Genomic DNA, 26,457 nt, shown 5'->3' with positions numbered 1-26,457 from the left:
ATGTACATCATACCTCCTGTAATATTTACCAGAATGGCATCACTTAGATGCCAACTTCAGTTTTCTCTTATTTTCCGGGTGACCCACATTACTACACAGTCACATCCCTGTCTGCTAGGACAACCCACAAGGCAAGGATTATACACAAATTAGATATATAATAATGTGCTAAGTATGGTAATTGTTTATTTATTGTCATGGAAATTTCATCAAGATGATAATTAAGCATTGCTAAAATTTAGAAGCATGTTGCCTATTTTTATATTGTCACAATTCCCAAGATAAGATACTTGCCAGGTATCAGAAGACACAACTCAGGATCAGAAAATGAAAAACTGAAAACCATTAGAGAAGAAAATGAAAAAATGCTATTGAATATACATTGGGGATAATAAATGGTCAGGAAAAGCACGTGTTAGGCTGAATTGACTATCAACTACTTTCTTGTCCACTGTGATGTACACCTTTCATGAAATGTTGGAAAAGAAAAAAATAGACAAAAATACATCAGGTTAATTATTCTATCCTACTGATTTTGAGTTCCTAATTATGTTGATAATTTTTTTTCAACTTTTAATTAGGTTCAACAATTTGATTTCTATCACTGGCATAGAATGATTTCATGTTTTCAATTGTTACTGTTGAGAAAATGCAGTATTCCAAATTAAACGTTTTTAATTGGCAGTCTGTTTTCTCACTTTCATAGACATGCTTTGTGGCTTGGGGGGTGGCCGGCGGCTAACACAAGGGCCCCCAGGGGCCACAGAATGGAGCAGGCTGTGGCCATCACAGATTTCTAAGTGTGTAAACAACTGTTATTTTAGCTTTTAGCAGGCAGATGAAATAAATTGAAGGCTTAATTTCTTTAGCTCTTCACAAAAAGAAAAAAATCTTAACACATGGCAATAGCAAAAGAAAAAGCAACAGCTGTTCATTAAATGAATATTACGTATCCACAACGAGCATGGCATTTTATGCCAAATGCGTCTGCAATGAAAATGAATAAAGCATAGAGTGGCATTTAAGAAGCTTCTAGTTTTTCAGCAGCTTTGATTCTCCTGCTGTCTGGGTAGAATCTAAAAGGATAGATGGGGGGTTGAGAGCAAGGACCCCCACATTGGACTTGAGGACGGGGGAGGGCACGCAGAAAGACAGAGGGCACTGTAGTTCAAGGTTGCTGGAGAAGGCTGTTCAGAATCAGGAAAGGCCTCTCCAGCTCACCACTCTGCACCCCCAACAGCCCGTCCCACATTTCGTCTCCAGCCTCCAGGAGCTGCTCTCTGTAAATGCAAGCTCACATGCAGTCCTCTCTGTCTTTGCTGTACCCACTGTTTTGTCCCCTACTTGTTTCTCTTGACCACGACTGGTAATGGTCCCACGTAAGTACACATGAGGCTCTTTCCCTTGGCTCACCAGCTACACGAGAGACCTTTGTCTGAACAGTTCACCGTGGGTGTCTTCTGCTCCCATAAGCGGTTTGCCAGCCTTTTGCTGTTCCCACAAGGCCACATTGGTAGTCTTAGCTTTGATTTCTCCCCAAAAGGCGAGTCCGTTCACAGTTCTAGCCTCTCTACTTGACCCCACCTGCCAACGGCTACCCCCTCCAAAGCCTGGTCCTTCAGCCCTGCTGACCCCCTCCAGCCCACCCCCTTCACACCAGACAAGCAGTTGCCCTCTCTTCTGCCATCAGATGACTGAGAATCTCTTCCTACACCCATTGCCTCCTCCCACAGTTGAAAGCTACTGACCTAAAATCAATTATTTTTAGAAGATTTTTTTAAAGCAAGAAGAAATAATAGTGTTCTTCAAAACATTAAGAAATAATTCCTTAAGTAGATCTTTCTGGGGCTCTTGTAGTGTCTGCATTTCCTGTATGGGAAAGGAAACGGGTCTGAGCTGTGGGGCTCCTGCCCAGGGAGGGAGATTGTCAGCAGATATGGAAGCTATTTCCTATGGGACAGACAGAGCAAAGTCTGTGACCCCCATCCCAACTCAGACGAACATGGGGCACAAACTACAAAACTACACACAGAGAGTAGACTACACACGCGAGGAATGGAAGAGAGGAAGAGGGAGACCGTTCTCAAGAATATAATTTTTCATCTCACTCTGTTAAATAAATAAATAAAATCTTAAAAAAAAAAAAAAAGAATATCCTTTTTCTGAGAAACACCTCACCGTCCAAACAGGGCAGGAACCCCCACGGGAGCAGACTAGGAACAGAACACAGGATGTGACAACGCCCAGTGTGAGTAGAACAAAGGCCCTGTTCCAGGGACCCTCCCCAGAGGTTCTGAGAACAGGGAGGAACTCAGTGAGGTGGGATCTAGAGAGGACGGGGGAGCCCGCTCGGCAGGGCTTGCACTGAAGACGGCCGGTGGATGCCCTCACCTCCCCGGGGTAAGGTCTAGATTTTGTCCTCTGGGGAATGGAGGACTTGATAGCAGAGGAAATGCAACATATGTAACATAATGTAATAAAACACAACATAATGTAACAAATGTAACATAAATTACATTTATGTTATGGAGGTCATCAGTCCTCAGAGTGGGAAATCTAGTCTGCCATAGACCAGAGTCCTAGTTTGGGGACTGTAAAATCCCCCCCAATTTGCTTGGGCAGCATGTCTGCTAGGATACTTTTTATTGTAAGTAATTTAAAGTCTGAATCAAACTGGCTTACTAAAGGGAAATTCTTGGCTCACACCACAGAAAAGCCCAGGGGTAGATCGGGGGGCAGGTGGGTTGGAATCCAAGAGTGCAGCATCGACAGAGACCTGGTGCTTTCCAGTCTCTCCCCTTGGCTTCCCAAACTGAGCCCATGTCTGATCTTCTCCAGCCTGGAAGACGTCTGCCATGAGTCCCAGAGCCACCGCTCTCCTCATTTACAGACAGACGGATAAAGAACAGCTCTTTCCCTATCCTTCCAAGCTGCACTCCCACAGCCCCATTCAGATCAGCCACCCTCCTGATCCCTGTCGCCCCGGTTTGGGGAGACATTCTCACTGCTTCCTGAGCCCAACCCTGTGTGATCCGCGCTCACAGCTAGAGCGGAGTAGGGGTCTGCCAGAGCTCAAACAACATGGTCACCCAGGCCCGGGGAGGGTGAAGTAGACCTCGGTGAGTCGAACGCAGTTTGCCAATTTTCTTCTCTAGTTACGCTTCCACGGAAAGTTGGAAATAGAGGGTATGTAGGGTCTGCAGTCTTCTATCCTGCCTCGTAGGCCACTGTCAAAAAGTTTGATGTGGTATTTGCGGTGGGTGTCCTCCAAAAATCCGTGTCCACCCAGAACCTCAGCCTGTGATCTGATTTGGAAATAAGGTTTTTGCAGATATAATTAACGAAGATGAGGTCATACTGGATTAGGGTAGGCACTAAACCAAGTGCGACTGGTGTCCTTGTAGGAAGGGAAGAGGACTCCTGACCCAGCAAGAGAGATGGCCACGCAAACATGGAGCCAGAGATCGGAGTTAAGGAGCTACAGGCCAAGGAACACCAAGGAAAGCCTAGCACGACCAGGAGCTGGACGAGGCAAGGAAGGATTCTCCCCCTGAGCCTTCAGTGAAAGAAGCAGGGCCTGCCAACGCCTTGGCCTCAGACATCTTACCTCCAGAACCGTGAAAGAACAAATATCTATTGTCTTAAGCCACCAAGTTTGTGGTGATTTGTTATGGTAGACCTGGGAAACAAATAAAATATTTATCATGGGGATATTTTATCAATTAGGATTATGTTCAGCTGCAAGGACTAGAAACCCTTTAAAAATGTGGCTTAAAACTATGGAAAGAGCCCAGATGTCCACTGATTGATGAATGGATAAAGAAGATGTGGTCTATATATACAATGGAATTTTACTCCACCATCAGAAAGGATGAAATCTTGCCATTTTCAATGACATGGATGGAACTAGAGGGTATTACGCTCTAGAGAATAACTAACTAGAGAATAGAGAAGAACTATTATCATATGATTTCACTCATACGTGGAATTTAAGAAATAAAACAGATGAACATAGGGGAAAGGAAGGAAAAATAAAATAAGATAAAATCATAGAGAAGCAAACCATAAGAGACTCTGAACTATAGAGAAAAAACAGGGTCGCTGGAGGGGAGGCAGGCAGGGGGATGGGCTAGATGGGGGATGGGCACTAAGGAGGGCACTTCCTGATGTGCACTGGGTGTTGTATGTAAGGGATGAATCACTCAATTCTGCTCCTGAAACCAATAGGACACTATACATTAGCTTATTTGAATTTAAATGAAAACTTGGTTGGGGGAGGGGATGTGGCTTAAACAAGGCTATTTCCATATGTAATAAGGAGGTTTAAAATCAACACTCAGGGACAATCACAGTGCTTCCAGTTGCCCTTGCAGACCTATGGTCCTTCTGTCTTCCTGCTCAGGGAAGGCAGCTATGCTCACCACTATACCACCAACGCGGCACCGAGCCAGGGGAACCAGGGGAAGGCAGCAGCGCCTTCTGCTCAGAAAACATTGTCTTTTTATTTGGAAACAATGTCTTTGACAGGGCCTTCTGCCTGCATCTCATTACCCTATATCTACCTCTAACATAGTAACCAGTCACTCGTGTTGCTAGAGTCTAGGAAATGGAACGTTTTAACAAATGAGGGTCAAGGACAGCATTAGTGGCAGGATAGAAAGCTCACCTTGGTGTGGTGACACTTCACTCAGGCTGCAGCAGAAAACTGTCGGAAAGTGACTTAGTTGCAATCTTGTGCGTCTAATGGGTCTTGTAGCTGAACGTGGTTCCAGGGTCTCTTTGGCCCCTAGGAAGCTTAGAGTGAAATCCGACCCCCACCTACCATGTAAAGGTCCAATTAGCATTTGTTTCTGGGCGCCTCTTACCTGCTAGCTTCTCATGTTTATCCTTTGGCCAGACCACATTCAAGGGTTTATTTTGATCTTGGATATTATCCTGTATTTTTACAAACTGACGCAAGTCCTTCATCGCAGCATGGAAAGGAGAGACCGAGTGTGTGAGAGAGAAGGAGAGCTCAGTGCAACAGCGTTTTCGGGGGATAACGAAGTCTCTTTTGGATTTGCAAAGTTTTGAGATAACTATGGGCTACTGAGATAGTTTTGAGATAACTATGCGCTACTGAATAAGAAGAATATCCAGACTGGGTGAAGATTTGAAAAAGGCGAACAAGTGTCATGGGAGTAGCTCAGACTATCAAGGGAAATGGTAGAATGAAAACAGAAAAAAGATAAAAAAGAAAGGGATAAGGAGGTCTATAAATAAGGAGCATGAGATCCTTAATGATTTGAAGCTTCTGTCTGGATTCGGGAAGCACCTGCTCGCCCTGCCTGTCCTCACAGAAGTTTTCCTTCCAAGGAGACGGTCTGGCATCACCTGTCTCATGTTTGTGAGAATGTTTGGCTCTTCTTTCATCAGTTTCATTTAACTCTTTACAACACATCCAACTCCCCAACTAAGGACAGAAAGGAAGAAACCATTATGAAATCAGTTAGCGTCCCCATACACGTCCTTTATAGGTGACTATTTGAAATTTGGCCTAAACAGAAGCATAAGACTGTGTCCCTAAGACAACCCACTTTCCATCTGCTCCTGAAACAGCCCTCGTAACACATCCTGGGGTTTAGACAAGAAGTCATTTTATGTCATTCCCTAATGAATCCTGGAATCAAACCTAGCTGGTTTCCAAAATGAAGACCATATCCAATTGCTGCTGTCTTGTCGCTTCACACTTTGTGCATGCACTCCTATTTTCACTGAGAATACTCGGCAGACGACATTGGTGTCTGCCCATATCCCCTCACTCCCACCAAGTTAGTGCCATTACCTGGTATTAACTGCCAGCACCTGTGGATATTGGCAAGCCACGGTCACAGTTTCCGAGCACACACCCCTCCCCCCAGCTTCTGCCCTTTGGAAACCGTAACTGTTTTCTATGCCTGCCATAACAAATCCCTACAAACTTAATGGCTTAAAACAACACAAATCTCTTACCTTATAGTTCTGTAAACATCATTAGCCCAACATGGGTCTTACCAGGTTCAAATCAAGGTGTCAGCGGCCCTGCAATCCTATCTGTGGACTCGAAGGGGCGATCTGTAACCTTGCTCATTTAATAGGGAGCGCACCGAATGCGTAGAGTGCTTTGGGTCCTACAGACATTTTAACAGTATTTGTTCTTCCAATCCATGGGCATGGGACATTTTCCAATTTCTTTGTGGCATCTTCATTTTCTTTCATGAGTGTTCCAACTTTTCAGGGTACAGATCTTTTTTACCTCTTTGGTTTGATCTTAGGGTTTTTGGAGTAATTGTAAATGGGATCCATCCTTGATTTCTCTTTCTGCTGCTTCATGACCGGTGTATAGAAATGCAACAGATTTCTGTATGTTGATTTTGTATCCTGCGACTTTACTGAATTCATGTATCAGTTCTCGCAGGCTTTTTTGGTGGAGTCTTTCAAGTTTTCTATATAGAGTATCAGAGGGGAAATTTGACTTCTTCCTTATTGATTTGGAGGCCTTCCATTTCTTTCTGTTGTCTGACTGCCGCGGCCCTGCTCACTTGGGAAGTAGGCAAATTCAGTTCCTTGCCATTACAGGACCAAGGTCACTGTTCCCTTGCTGGCTATCATTTGGAGGGCATTCCCAGTTTCCTGGAGTCATTCTCATTCCTTGGATCCCCACCTCCGTCCTCAAAGCCAGCAATGTGGGTTAGACCCTCTCTCCCTTTGAGTCTCAGCTCCTTCTTCCAACATCTCAGTCTGACCCAGCTGGTAAAGCTGCTCCACTTTCAAGGACTCATGTGATGAACATTGCCCAGTGTCAGGCATCTCATAAGTAGGAACATCTGGGTTGAAACCCAGGTATTTCTGCTACTGAGGCTGGGCCCTTAACCACTCCAAGATAATGCTTCTGTAACAAAACTCATTTGAGACAAAGAGAAAACAATGTCATGTGGAGACAGTGGGAAAGTGGGGCAAAAATCAGTCTACCGATACTGCCTTTCCTTAAAATGGTGATATTTGATTTATTATGGATATTTTTAATTAATTTTGATTTCTAAAAATATTTCATGGAAATGTTATCTTGATCACCATGTTTTTAGCCCCGTACAGTGTATGCCGGAGGTGAGGGCCTCACCCTCTTCCCCAGGGCTCAGACAGAAAAGAGCACAGGGCTGATTGCCTGTTATGGGAATCTGTGTTTACAAACCCTTTCCCAGATCCAGATGCAAACATTGCTTAAAATCTCAAAATGATGCCGTATGAAAGAAAGTGAGGAAAGGGAACCAAAGCTGCTCATAATATTCTAAAACACACCAAGCAATAAATCTTATCTTTGTCTTTTCCATTGGTCCTGAGGAGAGAGAAGAAGGAGAAGACAAGACCCGTTCTTTTCCTAATGAAAGCGGCAGCGCATCTCCCTTTTCAGGAAATCACCAAAGAAGTTCAGAACCTCATTGGGTCAGAAGGGGGAGCTCTAGGATTTTAGTTCTGTTTCCCCAGCGCCTCCGGCTTTGGGGGTTTGTTTCTTGTTTTGTAAACATAGGAACAGTGTTAAGGATTCTATATAATAAAAGGTCAACTCACTGAGTTGGTGACAGCACTGGGGCTGGAAGCACCTGTCTTTTGCATTCCGTCCCTTCCCCAGGCGGTTTCACTCCGGTTGGCCGACTACTGTTTTCCCAGGTAAGCCGATGGTCATCTTGGGAAAAGCTCAGTATTTACAGAGCCTTAAAATAACGCTTTAACCCTTTAGCGCCACTAGAGGGCCACGGACACCCACTGTAAGGAATTTCAGGCTCCAGAAATATAATAAACTGGTAATCATTTACAAAGACATTCTTTTAAGATAGGTTCTTTGGGTTAGTCTTTTAAAGATAGCCATTTCTTTAGTATCCATTTGCATAGGATTAATTTGAATTTCAAGATCACCTAGTAAGTCCAATGAAATTTAAGGTAAAAAACTGTTGACACGGCTTTCACAGATGGAACGGCATTTAACTGTTTCAGCCAAAATTCTGTTCCATAGGAATCTGTCCTTGACAGCAGGGCCACCACTGACAAAGATCCTTGTCTTCGAAAGAACTGACAAATTCGAAGCGTGGCCAGTTCATGACAGTACTGGGTGGTGTCAGAGCAGAGACTTTCCCAGGACAACAGGGTGCTGGCCAGGCTGTATTCAGCATTTCGGGGATCAAGGGGTTTAGCTGAAGGTGTGGAGCACAAGGGAGGATGACTGGGACACACAGCGTTTAATATGACAAGTGAGGCGATCTCTGTCCCCCTCAGGCTTTTATGGCTTGAGATCTAGGAAGTCCAGAATCAGTCCCGCACTCTCCTAAAGAGAAGATTGTGTTCACTGTTGGATTCATCGGAGAAAACAAAGAAACAGGGGAAACCCCCAAACCTGACCACCTTTGAAATCTAAAGTTACCTACCAAAGGTCACTGTGATGTCTTTCCCCCGAGGAACTTAATTTCTTTAAAATCCTTTACAAGATATTTTTAAAATGATTTTATGTACTTATTTATTTGATAGATTGAGAGAGGGAGCACAAACTGGGGGAGCAACAAGCAGAGGGAGAAGTGATTTCCCGCTGAGCAGAGAGCCCGATGCGGGGCTCCATCCCAGGACCCTGAGATCATGACCTGGGCCGAAGGCAGACGCTTAACCTACTGAGCCACCCAGGCACCCCTTTAAAGATATTTTTAATTTTAGGAAGGGTGAAAAAAATCTATCTTCTCCAAAAGCCATGCTGTGTCGCCTGGTCAAGGAACACTCCTGGCCTCCTGCTTTGAGGAGGTGTGTCCCTGGGGCTCCTCCTACCTGGTGAAGCAGGGTCTGTCTTTTCTGTTTTGTACAAAGGGGACGTGAAGGAGTCATCAAATAAGGGCAGAGTGTGAGCCCGAAAGTTCCTGCCAGTCCAAAGTTCTGAACACTACCCTTTGTCCCACTCACCTGGCCCTGGACTCTGAGCCAGCTCTGAGCAGAGAACAAGCAGTCCAGGGACATCTGAGCCCCATGGGCCAGCCATCCGGTCCCCAGGAGCTCCCCAGATCGCAAACCAGGCATAAATCCACTGGATGTAGCATCCGCCTGAAGACAAGTGTCTGACACCGCTGACACTCCCTGTCACCAGTCGGAGCGGAGGGGCTGAGGTGGTGGGCACGACAGGGGACTCAGCGCAGCTCCAAACCCCCTGCCTGGGACAACGCAGACCCCCAGCAAAGGGAGAGGAGAAAAGCCAGGCCCAGAGGGGGACCGCGGGCATCATGCTTAGGAAAGGCTGATGAAGCCAAGTGGGGCCAGGAGTGTGGGGGCCGGACGGCGCGGGGGGCACCCTGCAGCAGTACCCTGAGCGGGGCTGCACTCTGGGGCTCGGCCCGTGGGCGGGAAGGGCCCGCGATCGGAGCAGCAGGTTCCTGTGGAAGGGCGCGTGTTAGAGGGTGCGGAGGAGGAGAGAGGAGACGGGGACAAGGGCCCACCACGACAGGAAGGCGGCTTGGAGGACCCAGGTGGCTCCGTGGGCCGCCACCAGCCCTTGTGGTGACGCCCAGACCCAGGGTCTCCGGGAGCCAGGCCTGGGGGAGCGTGTTCGCTCACACAGATGAGCAGGCAGCGCTCGTGCTCAGATAATGGCAGTGACAGGGACATGGAGGGACGCACCCCCACCCCGTGGGAACCCGGCCCAGCTGCGGGGCACAGGCTCAGAGGCCGTGGCCTTCTCCCCCCGCCTCCGACAGTGGAGCCATGAGCCGGCAGGAAGGGGCACCTGAGCGGGCGCTGGGGCTGCAGGTGGCCTCCTGCCCACAGACCCTGCCAGGAGGGGAGGCCCCAGAAAGGAAGCCAACAGCGGTTCCCTGCGGTACCCCAGACTGTCTCTGAGACCCTCCGGGCTCGCTGGGGCTTGCGGACAGAATGACAGGTGTTCTGATGGGAGCTGGAGTCCCCAAGAGGGGGCCAGGGGGCAGGAAGAGGGTGAGCGAGGCCCAGCTGACTCATCGTAGGGAGAGTTCTCTGACCGCCGCGCAAAGGATGAGCTGACGCCGTAAGTCCCTTAAAAGCTGTCCCCACATGAGCCGGGTGTGACCCTCTGACCCTCCACAGTCAGCGCAGGGCCTGGCGCCAAGGGGAAAGGGATGCCGCGCTTCAGGCAGGGCTGGAGCAGGAGGCCGGCTGGGAGAAGGTGGCCAAGGTCCAGGTGAGGAGCAGGGGCGGAACTAAGGCCACAACCTGGACATCCAGCCCTGAGAGAAGACACGTCCCAGGAGTAACATCAGTGGGCTGCGGCTTCAAATGACCAGGACGGTTAAGGTGGAAGCAGATCTGGAAATGGTGGCAGATTTGCGAAACTGGACGACACGGGGCCAGCTGTCACAAAAGAGCTCGATCTGGAAGCGACGGAAGGTGGGGGGCTCGGAAAGAAGAGAATACGACGGAGTGAAAGGCTTGAAGATGACGCATGTCTGCCTGGCACACATCGGCTGGGGCCCTGCCGGCTGGAAAGGTCTATGCTGAGGCTCCATCCCGGGAGAGCCGGTGCTTGAGCTGCTGAGCCCACAGGCACGGCCGGTGAGCCACACACCAGCTGGGAACGACACGTCGCGCACGTGCAGGGCTCTGCAAACCGGCAGTCTGCCACCTCCGTGCTTAGAGACATCAAATCTCGCTTACGCCTCTACCCTGCTCTTGACACAGAGAAGTTGGGCTGCAGAAAGCTGAGTTTGGCTCGCCCACCTCTGGCCACGTTCACGACGGCTGAGACTTGGCTAATACTTGACGGGCATCTTACGAGAGGGGAAGCAAACGGCTGCCAGTGAGGAAAACTTGGTGCTCACAACGAGAGGTGAAGACGGACTTGCATAGAGTTTACATGCCAAGGTTAAAAATAGCATCCTTGGGGCGTCCGGATGGCTCAGTTGGTGAATCTTCTGCTTTGGCTCAGGACATGATCCCAGGGTCCTGGGACCAAGTCCTGCATTGGGCTCCTTGCTCAGTGGGGAGCCTGCTTCTCCCTGCCCTGCTGCTGCTCCCCCTGCTTGTGCTCTCACTCTCTCTCTTTCTCTCTCTCTGACAAATAAATAAAATCTTGGGGGGAAAATAGCGTCCTTATTCTTTTAAAGGTGAGATCTTTTCTCCTGGGATATTTTTTTCTTTAATTTTGAATTTCATCTATTTGTCTTCATTTTGGTGCAACCAAGTCCCAAGAAGAGGCTCACAACCTCCAAAAATATTCCAAATATTAAGAAGGACACAGCAGAATCGGAACAGCCTTCTGTGTATGGAGCTCGGAGATCGCTGGTCTGTCGTGGAGGCAAAGGGTCCATAACTGACAAAAACAGGACGCAGAGCTCTCACCTCCAAATGCCGGTCCCCCGTGCTCTGCACACGAGACACAAAGTGACGGCCACCACCGATGTCAGAGCCGGTGAGCCATCGACAAGGGGCCTCTGTAAGGTTCGAATGACAAGGGAGGGGGACCAGTCATCCTTTCTCTATGCTGCTCCTTTCAGAGTGTGTGAGTGAAGGTTTCTACCATCGGGAGAGGGAATCCCGAGGTCCAAGCAGAGGGGGGAAGGCCGACCCGCGGGTCTGGAGGCTGTCAGACAACCGGAGTTACAGAAACCTGAAGATTCCACTGTGCGTATTTAGCTTGGACGAAGAGAAGGAAACAGAAGTGGCCTCCTGCGCCAAGAAGCTTTGTCCACACGCAGCCTTGTGGCTGTGGGGAGCACAAGCCCTGGAGTTCTCAGCTGTGAGCCCTGGAGTGAGTTCCCTGATCTCCGGCTCGCTCTGCTGCGGGCCTGTAAGCCGGGGGTACGACTGCGCCTTCCTCAGATCCTCGTGGGAAGTCTCGTGGGAAGGATAAAGATGCGGGGGCGAGACACACCGGCCTCCAGGTGCCCCGCAGGCAGGCAGAGCTCCGTGAAGGCTGACGACTGTAATTATCTGTCCCTGGGAAGCGAAGTGAGACCCAACCAGTCACATGCTACGTGCAATTAAGAAGGACTTTGCAACAGTCAGCATGAGTAGGTGAGAAAGGCCTGTTTCGGGACAATAGTCTTCTTCCACAACCATCATGCCTTGTGTTACTGGTACGTGGGCTCAGCACAAGCCCCTGGTGTGGGAAGAAGATCAGAAAGAAGAGGGTCCTGGCTGCCCTGCAGGACGGGAGCAAGGAGGGGGCTCCCAGATGTGGGGGGCACTCGGCGGACGGGGTGGGGCTCGCCCGGCTGCCGCCTTCTGCCCTGGTCCAGCGGCCACGCCTGCACCACGCCGGCCACCAGCCACTTTCTCCCCACGGGAGAAGCACGATGCTTGCGTGGTCTTCCCAAAGTGCCGCTACTATCTCTGTCAACAGAATTCAAAGCACTGAGTTCCCTGTTTCCTCCTTGAGTGCCTGCAGTTAGGGGGTGCTTGGTTTAGCCGAAGTCCATGGGGGGGGTCCATGGGGGGGCGGGGAACTTTAGAAAAATTAAAATTGGGGGTTCATGCATTATCCCGGTTACTGACATGAGGAACAGGGAAGGAGAATGGAACCCGTGCGGCGGGCCCCAGGGGCCAGGAGGTCCGAGTGAGGTTTGCCGAGTGAGTCCGACGGACCGCGCCGCTTCCTGCCCCCGTGGGCTCTGCAGCACCGGCACAGCGCGCAAGGCTCTCGGATTGAAGTCTCCTTTGTTCTCCCAACCCTCGCACGATTTCTCTTTCTCTTCCAAGAATTTGGAATCCGCCCGGTGTGAACTGGGACGCCGGGCTGAGCGCGGACGCCGGGGACTAGCCTCCGGGGCGAGCCTGCGGGGTCCGGGGCTCCCTCTCCCTCCGCGAGCCTGCGGGGTCCGGGGCTCCCTCTCCCTCCGCGAGCCTGCGGGGTCCGGGGCTCCCTCTCCCTCCGCGAGCCTGCGGGGTCCGGGGCTCCCTCTCCCTCCGCGAGCCTGCGGGGTCCGGGGCTCCCTCTCCCTCCGCGAGCCTGCGGGGTCCGGGGCTCCCTCTCCCTCCGCGAGCCTGCGGGGTCCGGGGCTCCCTCTCCCTCCGCGAGCCTGCGGGGTCCGGGGCTCCCTCTCCCTCCGCGAGCCTGCGGGGTCCGGGGCCCCCTCTCCCTCCGCGAGCCTGCGGGGTCCGGGGCTCCCTCTCCCTCCGCGAGCCTGCGGGGTCCGGGGCTCCCTCTCCCTCCGCGAGCCTGCGGGGTCCGGGGCCCCCTCTCCCTCCGCGAGCCTGCGGGGTCCGGGGCTCCCTCTCCCTCCGGACCGCGCTCCGCGCGTCGTGGCCGGGGCACCGCGGGGCGGGCGGCTCTCACCAGCCAGGGCTCCTAGGAGGGCCCTCGGGCTCGGCTCGCCCGGCCGGCCGGACGGCGTCTTCGGTGCCACGAACGCCGCGGGGGCCGCCCCGAGTCTGTCGTGGAGCATCGCGCAGGGCCGCGGCGCGCGGGCGGAGGCGGGCGCAGGGGTGCGGGCGGGCGAGGCCGGGCTCCAGGCTGGCGGCGGGAGGACGCCGTCGCGGACGGGACCGAACCGGCTCTGAGTCCTGCTTCCGCCGCGGCGCCCACTAAGGCCCGAAGCCTGACTTCGCTGCCTCCGCGTCTGTAAAATGACGGTCGCGGGTGGGCGTTAGCTGTCCCCGCGGGAGACACGCGGTTGCGGTGTCGTTTGGACGCAGGGTCCTTGCAGGTGGATCCGTATGGAAAGGACGACACGCACGCGGGCTTCGGTGGGCCTCCCGGCCCCGTGGGCAGAGAAGGTTGAGCTTGGAGGGCTGTGTCCACGCGGCAAGAAACACGCAGAGACTCCCGCAAGGCCAGGAGCTCGAAGAGACAAGGAAGGACCCTCCCGCCCACCCCCCAGAGCCTCCCTGCTAACGCCCTGATGTGGGGATTGTGTCCTCCGGAACCGGGAGAGAATGAGCGTCTGCTGCTTACACACCCACCTGGGACATTGTGTGACGGAGGCCCTGAGAAACCCTACAGTAGTGTATCCTGGTCCGCGGGGATTGAGTGAGATTATGTAACAAAATGTTTATTTTGTGTTGGATATCGTCTGTCCCTTTCCTTCCTCTTGGGGGGGGGCAGCGTCGGTCGGTTCAGGAAGGAGCTTGAGGGCCCTGCTGTCATCTGAGAACCCAAGGGGGAGCGGTACTGGGATTGTTGCTCAGTCGGCTTTTCAATGCACCGCCCAGTTTGCAGGTTGCAGCCTACGTCTCCCTTGTGCCTGGCCTACGGGGAAGAGTCTAGGTCCAGGCTGGGGGCCGGATGCCTCCACTGGCCCAAGTTCCAGCCAGCGTGGCCCCAAAGTCTGGGCAGGAGCAGAAGGCCGTGGCCCCAGCTGAGTGTCCCCATCAGGGATGGCAGAGGGACCTGCGGCCAGCCTCCCCCCAGACCTCCGGTGACTCACACAGGCCAGACGATCTCCAAGCACCCCCTGAGCTCTGTCGTAAATTCCGTAACACGGGGTCCAGGAACCCCAAGGTGCTAGCAGCTCAAGGGTTGTGTTGTTTCCACAACAACTTCTTGCAATCAGGTTAATACTTGACGCCTCATTCTAGTGAACCCTCTGTGCTTGGGAGAGCTCCGCATCTGCCCGAGATCGTTTACACTGTTTGTCGTGGGTTCAGCAAGGCTCTGGTCCCAGGAACGAAGTCAAGGTCTGAGGAGACAGAGAGAGAAGGCCACGTGCCTTCCTGCGGGCACGCAGGAAGACGAGGGGTGGTGACCTGTCCATGTCCCTCCAGCGGAGAGGCCAGGGGAGCACAGCCCTGACCCGGAGGGGATCTGGCCGGAGGGGGCACAGAAGACTGTCCTCTGAGAGGAAGGGGCAGAGGCGGTGAAATCAGCCCGAAGTTGACAGGTCACTGTGGAGAGAAGCACGGATTTGTAGCCTGCATCTGACCTCAGCCCGCCTCTGACCTTGGGTGCAGTCCCAGGGCCAGGAAACCTGTTAGGGCTTGAATTGTATGTCCCCCAAATTCATGGGGTGGGGGACCCAGAATGTGACCGTAGTTAGAAATCCGGTTGGTGAGGAAATAATGATCTAAGGTGAGGTCATGCTGCAGTGGGTGGCCTGTAATTCAACAGGAGTGTCCTGATAAAACAGAAACATTTGGACGCAAGTCCATGCACACACCGGGGAGAACGCATGTGAACACGGAGGCCAAGATCAGGGAGATGCTGGAACTGAGGAACCACAGAGACTGTGAGGAAAGCCCTGAGGCTGGGAAGAGCCCAGGGGCAGAGTTGTGTGCCACCGCCCCCCCCAGTGCTTGGAAGGAACCAGTCATGCAGACCCCTTTCTCTCGCAGCTCTGGCCTCCTGGACTGGCAGAGAAGAGATTGCTGTGGTTCGAGCTGTGCAGTCTGAGATCCCACGGCCCAGCGACACCAGGAAGCCAGTGCGGGGTCATCCCAGCCACGGAGCAGGAGACCCAGCCCCGGGGCTGCCAGGAAGGCAGGAGGGTGGCGGACAGGGCAGCCAGCGACCGACGGACTCCGGCACACTCGCGGTGCGGCTGGAGGAGGCCCCGACTTCTCCGTCAAGTCCCCGCAGCGCCACACAGTTGTGGTCTCTGTGGCAAAGCCAAGCTTGGGGGCTCCAGCAGCCATGGAAAGGATCCGCAGGGCGATGGGCCTAAGAAAGCAAGAGCTGGCTGCTGCGGTGCTGAGTCCCCTGCGGCCCGCCATGCACTGTATGTTCCCCACACCCCCCTCCAACAGGGAAAGCCAAGGGTGCAGGGGAGCCCCGCGTGGGAGCCCTTTGACCTGTGGCGCAGGAATCTGAGTTAGCGGAAGGGAGTGGCCCTGTGTAAAAAGAAGGGCCAGAGGATGTGGGGGGCAGAGCCCCAAGAGGAGCTGACTGCCACGGCTGGGCAGCAGGGCAAATGTGGCGAGCAGGGAGAGCTCCCATCGCAAGCTTTGCTTCTGAATGCGGAGTGAAATTGATAGGATGACACAAACATCAGTCCTTCGGTGACAGGATGCTCAGGGACCATCTGCACTGACCCCCGAGGGCTGAAGATAGAACTGCCCAACTTACGTTCAAATGCAAACATACCCGAATGTAGAAGGTACTAGTGAAATCAACTCATGTGTCAGGAAATAATTGTAGTTTGTTGTCACTGAACCATTAAATCACTTAAAATGGTGAAACGCTCCCCAAAAGTTTCTCTCATGAACAAATCCTGAGAGTTGTTGCACAATTCAGTCACTGAGATTCGGGCAACAGACCCGTTCCTGCAGAGGATGCCTTTGCTTTCTGGACTCCATGCACTGCTGAGTTTTTATTAAAAAAATAAAAAATACACCCAAATGACTTGGACGTCTATGTCCCTCTAACCTTTGAAAAAACTGATATACTTTTTTTTTTTTTTAAGTAGGCTCTATACCCAATGTGGGGCTTGAAGTCACAACCCTGAGATTAAGATTTGCATGCTTTTCTGACGGAGCCAGCCACATGCCTCAGGTCCCTCTAAGTTTTGAAATGGTTTAATCAAATATCAGCCTGAGAAGAATGTTCGCATCAATCTACGTACCAGGAAAAAAATCAAGTACATTCTGAGAATATTTCTGAAAGTGATAGGTTCAAGAAGGAGAAGTTTAAACTCCTTACGTCACTTCAGAAAACAGTGTATTTAAAATGTAATTGGATAGTTGATGAATATGGAAATAGTTTCCTGCCAGTGGCAGGATTTCCTTCTTTCTCACGGCTGAATAACTCTCCACCGTACAGCTACCCCAGTTTCCTTATCTACTCACCCGCTGATGGGCATTAGCTGCTTCCGAGTCTTGACCACGGTGCGCGGGCCGGGGGGGGGGCGGCGGGGCCCGGATGATCCTTCCACGCCCTGATTTCATTTCCTTTGAGTATGTACCAGAAGTGGGATTGCTAGATCACACCGTATTTCTAATTTTTAATTTTTTGAGGAAACTCCATACTGTTTTCCACAGCAGCTGCACCAATTTACGTTCCCACCAACGGGGCACAAGCCTTCTCATTTCTCCACATCCTCGCTGACGCTGGTGGCTTCTTGTGTTTTTGAGTTTGGCCGCTGTGACAGGCGCGAGGGGATGACTCGCGGTGGCTCTGAGGTGCGTTTCACCGATGGCGAGTGATGCTGGGCATCTTTTCCTGTCTTATGTCAGCAGTAACGTGGGCGGACATTGAGCGCATTCTGCTGAGTGGACTAAGTCGGACGGAGGGAGATGAATGCTGTAGAGAGTCACTTACCTGTGGAATCTACAAAAAAGTTAGACTTAAAGGAACAGAGGGCAGAAAAGGGGCAATGGCCGGGGGAGGGGGGTGTCCAAACTTACCCCCACAAGATGGAGAAGGCCTGACGATCTCGCGTACAGTGCGGCCACTGTAGTTGATAACGTGGTACTGCATGATCGGAATTTGCTAAGAGGGTGAGACTTCAGTGTTCTCTGCGGAAACACAGAAGGTAGATGTGGATGGCCAACCAGATGGGGCCCCTTTCGCAATGTGTGTGTACCTCAAATCACCACAATGCACACTTCAAACATCTCAGAATTTTATATGTCGATTTTTACCTCGATATAGCTGAAGTTGAAGAAAGTTGTTTTTAAAATGTTCTTGGTCTACATGAAGAAGGATGTTTTACACTAGATGTGTCCGGGCGGGGAGAGAGTTAGCTGCGCGGATCCAAGAGGAAGGAGAAGCAGGAGGCGCGGCTCCGTGGTCCGGGCCGTGCAGGTGTGAGGAGCATGGCTCCCGGAGGACGCATCTTAGAAACTCGGCTGCTCTCCTCCCTCCTCGGGCCCCCTCCTCACTATCGGCTAAGTCAGGTTGCTACTCGGGAATAAGCTGACCTTGTACTTGAGAAATTAATCTCGTGTGGGTCAGACCTTTTACTGAGCATCCAACGTCAGAAATGAAGTTTAAACGTAAAAAAAAAAAAAAAATTAACTGCCCCTGGAATCCAAAAGAGGTTTCAGGAGCCAAATGTGAGGACGGCCGCGGATGCAGCTGGGCCTCAAGAATGCGCAGAGGCGGCCTTGACACCCGCAGCAATCTTCCCTCTGTAGCTTCTCTCTGTTCTCTGGAGGCGGCTGGCTCCCTTCCCTTCGCAGAAACCGCAGCAGCTCTCCGGCGTCTCAGCCCACGGCCTCTGTGCTCAGGGCCGGGCTCCCCTCAGCTCGACCGCAGAAAGCCCTGGAGATAACCACCCCCAGACCATCTGCTGGGGTCTGAGCAGAAAGCCAATGTCACCCCAGAGCTCTGTGACGGGAGTTGGGATTGCCAGGGCCAGGGGGAGCCATGCCCGAGGTCAGGGGCAAGTCAGCGGGTGGGGGGCAAGAGGAGGTGACATGGTTCTCACCAAGCAACACGCAGACATCCGTCTCAGACGGAGCCGGTGGTGGGAGTCGCCTCCCCAAGGTGTGATCAGCTCCTTTAGACGCTGGACTAGGCTAACATGTCAAAGAGTCTTCACACCAAGTCTGTCTGCAACAGCTCCGAGTCTTGCCTATCACATCAAAACCAAAACGGGATCATGTTCTCCACATTTCACTTCGGCACTGGAAGTAACAGAAACTCAGTGTTGAGTCCGTATCCGGCCAGTATCCAGATGACAAGTAAGCAGCTGGGGAAGTGTGTGTTTCTTTAAGACAACATCCTGGCGTCAGAACATACATACCTCAGTCTTCCTCGCAGTTTAATCTAGAGTATCGCGCTTGACGTCAGCCATGCAGAAACCTTTCCCTTGACGGCTGCTGACAGGCGCGCCCAGCTTTACTGCAGGTGCTGTGACACGTGCTGAGGCCCCAGTGATCAGAGCGACCTGGTCCTTCCTCGGGAGCCTTCTGAGAACCCGAGTCTTTTAATCAGAATAACTGAGATAATTAACACCTACCGTCCCCATGGGTGTAAGGAGACCCACCAGATAGCACCCATCGCACTCTAGAACATCCAAGATTCATCACGGTCTATTAACTTTCTGATGTGAAACAGGTATTACTCTGACTTACTCTCATTTCGGAAACCCAATTATGGGAAATATCGTTGACCATCAGTTTTCTACCGTATTAAGTTTATAATAATAATAGTCGTTATCCATTCAAGCAACATTTGAAATATGTTTGACGGTTTGGGACAGTCTCAGTTCTAATTAAACTGGTTAATAGTTAATAAAAAATCCCATGCCTCAAGCATTTCCAATAATTAGAGGCTTCTAGTAAAAATAGCAGGACAAGAAAAATTAAACCTTTTGGAAACAAAGTTAAAGAAAGATTTAAAATATTGTCAAGTTTTTTTAAATGTTAATAATGTCATTCATGTATAAGAAACTCCGTATGAGGTGCAGTGAGGTATTGCAGTGATCTTATTGATATGTTATTTTTTAGGCAAAACTTAATAAGAGGTAATTGGTCATGGTTCTCAGGTTTCTAGAGCATTTTTTGAATTTCTTAGAGATGAAAAGCTGACATACTTATGTGACCTGGGAGTGAGCAACTCACTTTCAGAACCATGAAATTAGTAGGAATTTCACGTTCCATTGACTATGCCTGAGCACTCAGGAATCCCTTCTAGAAAATTCTACAGCATACAGGCAGCAACGATGGGGGTGGGAGTAGAATGCAGTTGACTGCGGTGCTGTGTGCAGACATTTACACCAGGGCAATACCCGCGAGTGTCGAGTTGTGAGACATTTAGTTCTTCTCTTCCAAAGAGCAAATGTTTGAAGATCTTGAGGGCTGTCAACCCAAAATAAATCAGCATGGAAGAATGAGAAATGGCATTTTTCCAGATAAAGCTTACTATGTGCGTGATGTGGAAATATTATTTCTAAGTCCATGACACATAACCAAAAGAGAATACCATGTCAAATGTAGAAATGTCAAAGTCTGGAAGAGACAAGGCGCATCTGTTGATTCAGTAAACAGGGCCACGGAATTGCTTCTGTTCTCGCCTGCTCAGTTCAAGCCAGTGCTAGAAACCAAAGCAGCTTATGAAAATAAACACCCACATTTGATAATAAAAATGCTGGGTGCATCCCCACGATCTTACTTAGTTCCTTGTAGACACTCATCAGTAAGGGGGTATAATCGCATCGCGCTGTATACGTTCAGAATTCATGATCTGCCAAGAAGAGACTTAGGTCAAGGTAACAGAATTATTACAAAATGTTTAATTGGAGCTATGTAATTCATATTGCTTTTGAAAATGCAATTATTTGTCAAGATAACCAGACACAGTTCCAGCTGTGGGAAATAATACATAAAAGAAATCCTATTTATAGATTTGCATGTCCAGTAATGGTCATATTATTTCAGTCTTGGCCAGAATTCCAGATTTAGAATATTTTCCACTCTCAAAATAGAAGCACGTATGGGTACATGAACTATATCTCAATAAAGCTGTTTGACAACAGCATAGGCATGTACAATTGCAGATACGGCTTGGACGCTTTCTAGGTGGGTCCCCGAAGCCACGGCTCATTATTCAGGCTTTATAGTATAAATATGTTAAAATTCTAGCACAGCACATGTTCCTGGACGTCCTATCAAATCCCTGAGAAGAGCTAGCATTTATTGAACACTTACTAAACACCATGAAATGCTATAAACACTTTTCACACACTCACTGATTTCTCACAATGACCTGTAGGTGCCATGACTTTCTTACATGAAAGAGGAAGTGAAGACACGAGTAGTTTGTACAAATTGCCAAAATTCGCCCTGTTGGTGGGGGGTGGGCCAACATCCTAGCTCAGGCTTCATCAGTAAGGTGGTATACTGATTATACCACCTTACTTACGGCTCCAAGAGCAGACTGGGTGCCAGGCCAGGCGAGGATGGAATCGGATGCCAACGCCTAACTTGCTCCATCACCCAATCCGAGCCCATGTGGAAGGCCCTCCGTGGACCTCTGGTCACATCCCTGAACCACCATCCTCCCTTTCAGAGCTCCATAAGCATGCCATAGAAAGATGCTGAACTGGAAGTCAGAATCAGAGGCCCTAGAATAGAGCAGCTGTGAGATATTGGGGTTGTCCCACAGGACGGCTAGGGACCCCTCCCAGCACGGCTTTCACTAACAAACATGGAACAGCTCGGGGAACTCCATGGGCTTCCTTCCTTCGGGGGGTGGAACTACCCTGCGGGGCAGTTCAGACTTGGGGCTCTGGAGGCAACATGGAGCAGGGACCGCTGACGGCAGGGGTCCCAGGGGCCCTTCCACAGGTGGCCTGGATCGGAGGGCCTCCAGCTGTCCCCCATGCGTCCCCACCAAACGCTCTCGGGGTCCTGGAGGATGGAAGCAGGGAGGCTCCCTCCCTTTCCCAGACCCCAGAGAGTGATTCGAGAAATTGTCCATGCGGTCTTCTCCAGGGGCACTCCACCCTGGAGATGGGGTCATTCACATGGTCCTGCTGTGTGTCTCTGTGAGGGGTGAAAACTTTGTACAAAGGCTATTGGGCTAGGCCCCTGTTTAGCCATTAGAGAGATCCCTAACTAGTCTGAGCCTCTTTCAAAATCATAATGTAAAACAACTGAAATCAATTAAAAAAAAAATCCACACCCCCTTCTGCCCTAAATGTCCAGCCTCTGTACCAAATTACAGTTTTCTTCCACCTTCAAATGTTCTCATGCTAAGATTTAGTAATAGCTTACCTAACTTCAACCTTTCCCTCAGTGGTCAGAACGTAGCATTACCCCAACTTCAAAGCTTCTTAGTTTCCAAAACCAAAATTTGAAATACTGCCTTGTAAAATAAAAGGTTTCTAAAAACAACGTAATGAACTAACAAGCCCTGAACTTTGGAACACATTGAATGCTTCTGTAATCTCATCCACGCACACAGAAACTACTCCACTGCCAATCCAGAAGTCTGCCAATACGACAAACACAGAGCACAAAATCAACTTTCTGGTCTGCAGAATTTGACCAGACACTGGTCTTCTTCCTCCTTCTACAGACTGTATTTAAAGCACACACAGACACATACACACACACACACACACACACACACACACCCCAAAATAAAACCCCCTCTTCTGGGTCCATTCTCGATCTCTTGCTCTGAAACTTCCATTTGATAGAACTCTTTTCTCTTTATATAGAGAGAGATGCAATTGTTATACTTAACTTATAAATACTCTTTGGCCATTTAAATTGATTTTTAGTTCCTTTCTCTTTTCTTTTTAAAATTTTTTTTTAATTTAAGTCATTTCTACACCTCATGTGGGGTTCAAATTCACGACCCCAAGATCAAGAGTCGCACACTCGTCCAACTAAGCCAGCCAGCTGCCCTGTTCTCTAGTATCTTGATCAAATAGTGAGCAAAAAGAATAACAAAACATTTAAAAGGAGCACCTTGGTTCTTGCTAGCGGTATTGCTGAAAGTCCTAGTCCGTGAAGAAAGGATAATTTTTGAAAATACTGGCCACCAGATGTGGGACAGCCCGGCCCTGGACAGGAAGCCCCCAAGGTTGGGTATGGGGGGCAGTAGTCAAGGCCTCAGGAACTGTATGTCACAGCCCATACGCATTTCATCATCCCTCGTGACCTTTTCAGAAATACACATTCAAAGCGAGATTTTGCTGAGAATGAGAAGTATCAACTAGGTATCTAAAACAATGTGCTTCCTGCTTCTCTTTGACTTTAAAAAGATCATTCTGGGTGTCTAAACCAATACATTCGGAGCTCTAATATCATGGGACAACGTGACATCGAATGGTTCCTGTCCAGCGTTCAGGCCTTTTGGATTTGAGGTGATCTGGTCTACAGGCTATCCCCAGCAGTGTGGTTTGAAGACCTGGGACTGACCTTCTTTGCACCTTAATTAGCTCTGTGATCTCTGTCTTTGTTGCTTCCAGTGTGGAATGAAGCCATCAGCCTCGGGGCATCAGTCAGGATCTGATCAGGAGAACTGAAACCCCGCCGAGGGTCTGAGATCCATCTCAGTGCTGCCGCATTTGCTAAGCTGCTGATCCAAGAACCAAGAAGCTACACGGGGCTCATGGAGGCAAGGCAGAGCATGCCCTCCGGCAGAGGGAAAGACAGATGGACACAGGGAAGGGCGGTGGTCATAGGCCTCCCTGGGATGATGGAAGGCCTCATCAGCGAAGTTGCAGCCCTGCAGTCCTCGGTGCGGCCGCACGCCCTGCTCCTCCCCTGCCGGCTGCCTGGTGCTGCTGCTAACGGAGTTCACCCACGGCCGGGGCCTCAGGAGCTAGGGAGGCACTGGCAGCGTGGGTGCTCTTCTGAACCGGCGCGGGCCAGGCAGGGGGCAGGGAGGGATAGATTCTCGTGCATAATTGTTGGGCACCAGCACCCTGCATGGCAGACTGGGAATGACTAGAACTGACATTCCTAAAGCAGGTTGTGCTCTAAACAGTGAGCTCTCAGGGCGCCCGGGGTGGCATGGTCAGTGAAACCCCGACTCTTGGATTTGGCTCAGGTCGTGATCCCTGGGTGGGGAGACTGAGCCCCAAGTTGGACTCTGTGCTCAGCAGGGAGTCTGCTTGGAATTCCCTCCCTCCGCGCCCCCACTCCTTGTGCTCTCTCTCTCTATCTCTCAAAATTAATAAATCAATCCAAAAAAAACACAACAACAACAGGTGAGCTCTGGTGTGCATGGTTCCTTGGGACTTGGAGCGATGCTTTTGAGTGAACTCTTCTGACTTATAAATAGGACCGACTGGGAATAAACAACCAGAGGAAAGAAAGTGTGATGTAGGAAAAGTCGAACAAGCAAATATTTCCATCTGATAAGGAGTTTATCACTCCCCCTGGGATGTCGTGGGCACAGTGGATCCCTGTAAGACTTAATGGCGACGAGCATCACTTCTCTGTGTACTTGGAACAGGGGCCAGGAGAATGGCCCACGCACCTCACACCTTCCCAAGACATCTCCAAGCTCACAGGTGTATTCAGAACTGTACAAAGGTACACACAGATCACAGTTTAAAAACACCTCTTTGGGGACGCCTGGATGGCTCAGTCAGTGAAGTGTCTGCTTTCAGCTCAGGTCGTGATCTCAGGGTCCTGGGATCGAGTGCTGCATCAGGCTGTCTGCTCAGCGGGGAGCCTGCTTCCCCCTCTTCCTCTGTCCTCCCCTCCCCACGCCCTTGTGTGTGCTCCTTCTGTTTCCCTCTCACTCTCCCTCAAACCCTTTAGAAAAACATTTCTTTTATAATCCTGTACGTATCCTTTTCAAGACATATCAGGTTATCTCAAAAGATGTCAGATTAAACCGCAGCTATTACCTGAGGCTCGAACAGTGATGGCCAAGCCTCTAAGCCACAAGGGGTCTTCGAGGACACCGGGGGCAGCACACTACCTCCTTTCAGGAAGAAGAGATCACGAACACTACACACGAAGGCAGACACAGGCTTGCGGACTCCTGAGCCTCCAAGTGACCCTGCTCTTGTGTTTAAATGGAACCGTCCACCATGGGCTTCCTCACCTGGCTTCTGCAGCCCAAACCCTGCCCGTCCCTGGCCCATTGTTTTGCAATTTTATCGTTGATAATTTACAAGGAATCTGGACTCAAAGAGGTTGCAGGACTTGCTGCCCGAGGTCACAGTCCATTAAAGGCAACACGTGAACTTCAGACCCACCTCTCCCGCTGCCGGCTCTGCGCTCCTTCTGCTTCAGCCAGAGGCCCCATGAAGCTTGAGGACGACGCTCTCACTCACGGTGCTGGGAACCGAGATGGGGCAACAGCGAGCTGCCTTCCAAAACGGTCAGGTCAGCCAGTGCCGCCACGATGGTACCAACCCAACCTGCGTTGCAACATGGCTGGAAATATCAACTCAAATTGCAACAGACTATACTGAAAAGGCCAATTTTGTTTGTGAGAAAGCCAGACTTGGCTCAACTCCAGTGCTCATTTGGAAAAAAAGCTCTACTTCTAAGAGCACCTTCCAAGCACATTTGCTTTATATTTTGTCTGCCTGTCCTTCTGGGCTCTCCCCACGTCTGTCCTAGCACATGCCCTCCCCCGTGGCTTCCTCCAGGCCATGGCCGTCCGCCCGGTTGGTGCCCACAGGTCTGTGTCTCTATAAGGATTCTAGCACACTGTAGGACTCAATAAATGAGCGCACGAATGAGTAAAAGGCAATGACCAATCATCGTGCTTTCTGGAAATAGACAATTTCTACAGCAATAAACATGAAAAGCCTGCATGTCTCAGATGGGTGTCCCCTAATAGTTGACCCTAGGACAAGCCTACAAGTTCAAAGAGTTCATGGGAGGGGTGACCCCAGAGTGTGGGAGTGGCACAGGGAAGGGAGGAAACACAGGAAGGTCATGGTAGGGATATAGTCGCAGGCAACAGGAGCTCCGGAGAGGGCAAGGAGTCTGTCTCCGTGTTGCCCCAGAGATGGGAGGAAGCCAGCTATCTACCACCACCCACGGCTGTGCCCACGACCTGAGTCACTCCTGGGACATTACCTCCCTAGCACATCACGCCTGCACTAGCCAGCCAGCCAGGGTCCCCAGCAGAGCCGGAGAACGCCTCAGGCAGAGACACGGGAAGCCTGTGGCCCCGTGAGAGCTGCCCCAGAAAGCGAGGCTTGGGACTCCCAGTACCCCTACTTAGGTACCACCGAGCCCTCCTGACAGGTGAAAATCTGCGGCAGCACTGGGTCATGCTCCAGAGCCTAGAGAAGCACCAAGGTGGGGTGGGGTGTGCCAGGTTCCCGTAATGACGTGGTTTTGAAATGCCATACGTTTATTAATGAAAACCATGCGTTCCAGCTGTATACGCTTCTTTACCAGAAATGCCACTTCAGAAACGAATATATTGAGAACCCAAGACACCAGGAGACACTCACTCTTTTTTTCTTCCTTTGACTCATTAGGAAGAAAAGTCCTTTCTTTTTTTCTCCTTTGTTTTCTTTTCTTTTCCTTTCTTCTTTCATTCTTTTAGTTGCTGAGGCAGAATTCAGTCAATCATCAGTTGCGTGTAACACCCGGTGCTCATCCCACCACGTGCCTCCTGAGCGCCCGCCCCCCAGTTGCCCCATCCCTCCACCCGTCTCCCCTCCAGCGGCCTTCAGTTTGTCTCCTACGATCAAGAGTTTCTTACGGTTTGTCTCCCTCTCTGCTTTCTTCTTCTTTTCTTTTCCTCTCCCTTCCCATGTGATCCTCTGTTTTGCTTCTTAAACTCCACATATGAGTGAGATCATATAATTGTCTTTCTCTGATTGACTTACTTCACTTCGCCTATAATACCTTCTAGTTCTATCCACGTCATTGGTTAAGATTTCATTCTTTTTGATGGCTGAGTAATATTCCTGTGTGTGTGTGTGTGTGTGTGTGTGTGTACACCACATCTTCTTTATCCATTCATTTGGTGATGGATATCTTGTTTTTTTTCCATATTGTGCTTATTATGGACATTGCTACTATAAACACTGGGGCACGGGTCACTACATTTGTATCGTTTGGATAAACACCCAGTAGTGCGACTGCTGGGTCGTAGGTAGCTCTATTTTTAACTTTCTGAGG

The 26,457-nt window shown here is 50.5% G+C and overlaps 1 long non-coding RNA gene across 7 annotated transcripts; it reads right to left on the bottom strand.

Annotated features, from left to right (window-relative positions):
* Positions 1 to 13,924: 13,924 nt before the first annotated feature.
* LOC309848340 lies at positions 13,925 to 23,713 on the bottom strand. 7 transcript variants are annotated; one of them, XR_014302972.1, is made up of 3 exons: positions 17,296 to 22,294; positions 16,738 to 17,218; positions 13,925 to 14,841 (listed from the first exon to the last, which is right to left on the bottom strand). It is a non-coding gene; the product is annotated as an uncharacterized lncRNA (long non-coding RNA). The 7 variants fall into 7 exon arrangements; XR_014302973.1 differs by having other exon boundaries at positions 13,925 to 14,636; XR_014302971.1 differs by lacking the exon at positions 13,925 to 14,841 and adding an exon at positions 22,768 to 23,713 and having other exon boundaries at positions 14,854 to 17,218; positions 17,296 to 20,080.
* Positions 23,714 to 26,457: the final 2,744 nt, after the last annotated feature.

This window comes from Mustela nivalis (genome assembly GCF_964662115.1).
Source record: "Mustela nivalis genome assembly, chromosome: 14".
In the NCBI taxonomy this organism is placed as follows: domain Eukaryota; kingdom Metazoa; phylum Chordata; class Mammalia; order Carnivora; family Mustelidae; genus Mustela; species Mustela nivalis.
Note: the sequence above shows the minus strand (reverse complement) of the source record. Positions and strands in the feature narration are given on the sequence as shown.